The sequence below is a fragment of the Triticum urartu genome, chromosome 1A (assembly GCF_056163025.1).
Source record: "Triticum urartu cultivar PI428250 chromosome 1A, HENAU_Tu73, whole genome shotgun sequence".
Lineage (NCBI taxonomy): Eukaryota > Viridiplantae > Streptophyta > Magnoliopsida > Poales > Poaceae > Triticum > Triticum urartu.
In genome coordinates this window covers 81,370,953-81,375,230 of record NC_141873.1, presented here as the reverse complement: position 1 = coordinate 81,375,230, position 4,278 = coordinate 81,370,953, and positions in this window count along the sequence as shown.

The window sequence follows — 4,278 nt, the reverse complement described above, 5'->3', positions numbered from 1 at the left end:
TGCACTTGGGTCGTCTGCACATTTTTTCACCAGCTACCCCGTCCCAGACAACCAGTCGGAAGCGGCTGTGGAAGCCATCCGACAGGCTGATATGATGATGGAGCGGGTGAATATAGTGCACGAGAGCAGTCAGGCTGCCTACGACGCTAGTGCCGCTCTTCGGGCCAACGTCCAGGTGAGTAGACTTTCCGACTGTTTTTGTTCTCGAAAAATCTTTTTCTGCACAATCTCCTGTTGTTCGCATTGAATTAGAGCACCCACTGGGTGTTGCTGTCGTTTTTGGTAGTTTCGCTCTTCCACTCGGTCTGGGCGAGTGGGATCAGAACCGGTGGGGGCACGCCAAGTGCACCCACTGGGTGTAGTCCCTGAGACCGCGGTCGACTGCTGGCAGTCGACTGTGGTCTGAGTTCTTCTTTTCTTGATGGCGCAATTGTTCTTTCTCTCTCTTTTTTTCTACTCCTTGCACTCGACTCCGGCGGGCCGGGCGAGTGGGATCAGAACCGGTGGGGGCACGCCAAGTGCACCCACTGGGTGTAGTCCCCGAGACCGCGGTCGACTGCTGGCAGTCGACTGGGGTCTGAACAGCTTGTTGTCCACTTCTTTAGGTTTTATTCACTCAAAAATGAACTGCTTTCGAACCTATCGATTGACCTGTCTCTTGCTGCCTGCAGAAGCCTTGTACTCTTATCTCCAAGTTTGCCGAACTCGAAGAGAAGCAGAGGCAACTCAACTTAGACTTGGAATTGGCTCAGCAAAATCTGAAAAAAGCTCAAGACGAGGCCGCTGGTATGGAAGATAACTGATTGCCGACTGAATTTCAATATATCTGTTTGATCTCTTTTTTTATTCGATTATTTCTTTTGCAGAGAAAATGAAGTTGGCTCTGGAAAAGAAGGACTCGGACCTCGCCGCTGCGCAAAAAGCAGCCCAAGACAAAACCGCTCTCGCAGACAAGAAGCTTGCTTCAGTCGGAACGCTTGAAGGAGAGGTGACTAGACTGACATCTTGTCTTAATGAAGCTAACCATGAAGTGACCAGCCTAAAGAAGGATAAGGTCGCCCTGAACGAAAAGTTGGAGTCTGCGATCCGCAAGAGGAACGACACAAAAGCTTATCTGATGACCCTCGCTAAGAAGCTTTATCTCGTGCTGGGAGGTATTTCTTTTAATCCGACTGTGTTGATGCTTGCCATCCGATTTTGCTCGGTTGATTGAACTGACTTTTGGATGCAGAACTTTGTCAAGACTTTGACGAAGAAACTGGAAGGGTCGAGACGGGTCTGGACCCTATCGCTTCCCCGGTCTGCGACGAAACTGCGATGAACGTGCTCCGACTGGAGTCCCATATCGCCAGCGCCACAAGCTACCTCACACGCCTGAAGGAGGTTGTCTCTCGAATCGATTCGACGCTTTGGCCAAAGGCGACACTTCAGAATGATCTGGAATCTCTGATGACTCGACTGAACGAGATCCCTGACCGAGTGCAAGAATGGAAGAAATCCTCCGCCCGGTGTGGTGCTGACGTGGCGTAGTCCCTGGTGCGAGTCCATTGCAAGGAGGTTCGTGAAGACAAGCTGGCTGCGATCAAAGTCGCTAACACCAAAAAACACGACTTCCAGTCCTTCATGGAGACTTTCATTGCTGCCGCTACTCGGATCGCTGATGGGATCGATCTGGACTCATTCGTGGAGCCTGCCATTCCTCCTCCGGCTGAGTGAACAATCTTATGAAACTTGGATACGCTTTAAATTTGCCTCGGAATGCCGAGTGGTTTCTGTAACCATTAAATTCCTTCGGGCTTGGTGCCTGAGTACTTTTGATTCGCTGCTTGGAACCTTTTAGTATTTATCTGAATTTGGTTTATCTCCGAATGTGCTTGTGTTTGCCTTTGGATGGACTTTGCTTGCTGCACCTCTTCGTCCTTGCGGATAGGGATGGAGCGGACGTTGTATTTGTGCCGCAGCTCCGAAGGAGAAGGTGGCAGTCGACCTGCACCTCCTCGTCCTTGCGGATAAGGATGGAGCGGACGTTGTATTTGTGTCGCAGCTCTGAAGGAGAAGGTTGCAGTCGACCTGCACCTCGTCGTCCTTGCGGATAGGGATGGAGCGGACGTTGTATTTGTGCCGCAGCTCTGAAGAAGAAGGTTGCAGTCGACCTGCACCTCGTCGTCCTTGCGGATAGGGATGGAGCGGACGTTGTATTTGTGCCGCAGCTCCGAAGAAGAAGGTTGCAGTCGACCTGCACCTCGTCGTCCTTGCGGATAGGGATGGACCGGACGTTGTATTTGTCCCGCAGCTCCGAAGAAGAAGGTTGCAGTCGACCTGCACCTCGTCGTCCTTGCGGATAGGGATGGGTCTCAAACTTAGGCGAGTGCTGGACTGCCGTTAAGCTTCTTAGTGAGAGAGCTTAGGAGAGTGCTCGACTGCAGCTAAGCCCTCGAGTGGGAGAGCTTCTCTCCACTCGGTAGGATTTTTTCAAACTTAGGCGAGTGCTGGACTGCCGTTAAGCCTCTTAGTGAGAGAACTTAGGCAAGTGCTCGACTGCAGCTAAGCCCCCGAGTGGAGGACTGCTCTCCACTCGATAGGATTTTTTCAAACTTAGACGAGTGCTGGACTGCCGTTAAGCCTCTTAGTGATAGAACTTAGGCGAGTGCTCGACTGCAGCTAAGCCCCCGAGTGGGAGGACTGCTCTCCACTCGGTAGGATTTTTTCAAACTTAGGCGAGTGCTGGACTGCCGTTAAGCCTCTTAGTGATAGAACTTAGGCGAGTGCTCGACTGCAGCTAAGCCCCCGAGTGGGATCACTGCTCTCCACTCGGTAGGATTTTTTCAAACTTAGGCGAGTGCTGGACTGCCATTAAGCTTCTTAGTGAGAGAACTTAGGCGAGTGCTCGACTGCAGCTAAGCCCCCGAGTGGGAGGACTGCTCTCCACTCGATAGGATTTTTTCGAACTTAGGCGAGTGCTGGACTGCCGTTAATCCTCATAGTGTGAGAACTTAGGCGAGTGCTCGACTGCAGCTGAGCCCCCGAGTGGGAGAGCTGCTCTCCAATCGGTAGGATTTTTTCAAACTTAGGCGAGTGCTGGACTGCCGTTAAGCCTCTTAGTGAGAGAACTTAGGCGAGTGCTCGACTGCAGCTAAGCCCCCGAGTGGGAGAGCTGCTCTCCACTCGGTAGGATTTTTTCAAACTTAGGCGAGTGATGGACTGCCGTTAAGCCTCTTAGTGAGAGAACTTAGGTGAGTGCTCGACTGCAGCTAAGCCCCCGTGTGGGAGGACTGCTCTCCACTCGGTAGGATTTTTTCAAACTTAGGCAAGTGCTGGACTGCCGTTAAGCCTCTTAGTGAGAGAACTAAGGTGAGTGATCGACTGCAGCTAAGCCCCCGAGTGGGAGAGCTGCTCTCCACTCGGTAGGATTTTTTCAAACTTAGGCGAGTGCTGGACTGCCGTTAAGCCTCTTAGTGAGAGAACTTAGGCGAGTGCTCGACTGCAGCTAAGCCCCCGAGTGGGAGGACTGCTCTCCACTCGGTAGGATTTTTTCAAACTTAGGCGAGAGCTGGACTGCCGTTAAGCCTCTTAGTGAGAGAACTTAGGCGAGTGCTCGACTGCAGCTAAGCCCCCGAGTGGGAGGACTGCTCTCCACTCGGTAGGATTTTTTTCGAACTTAGGCGAGTGCTGGACTGCCATTAAGCCTCTTAGTGAGAGAGCTTAGGCGAGTGCTCGACTGCAGCTAAGCCCCCGAGTGGAAGGATTGCTCTTCACTCGGTAGGATTTTTTCGAACTTAGGCGGAACGGATTCGCGACTAAGCCCACCCACTGGGGGATTTCAGGAGTAAATAAGAACAACACAATCGAATGAGAGAACCGTAAGCTCTTGTCTTTGATAAACGAATTACAAAAGGTGTTGCTTATTACATTTTATTCGAACGAGTGTTTAAGTATAAAAGGGGCGGAGCAGCTCCACGTTCCAAGCCCGTGGCTCGTCTTTCTGATGCTCGATACTGTAAAGATGGTATGCTCCATTGTGGAGAACTTTGGTGACGATGAAGGGGCCTTCCCAAGTTGGAGCGAGCTTGTGTGGTTTCTGCTGATCCACTCGAAGAACCAAGTCTCCTTCTTGAAAGGCCCGACCCCTCACATTCCTGGCGTGGAATCGACGCAAATCTTGCTGATAAATGGTCGAGTGGATCAAGGCCATCTCTCTTTCCTCCTCTAAGAGATCGAATGAATCTTGCCGGTCCTGCTCTGCTTCTGCTTCGGAGAAGAGTTCAACTCGGGGTGCAT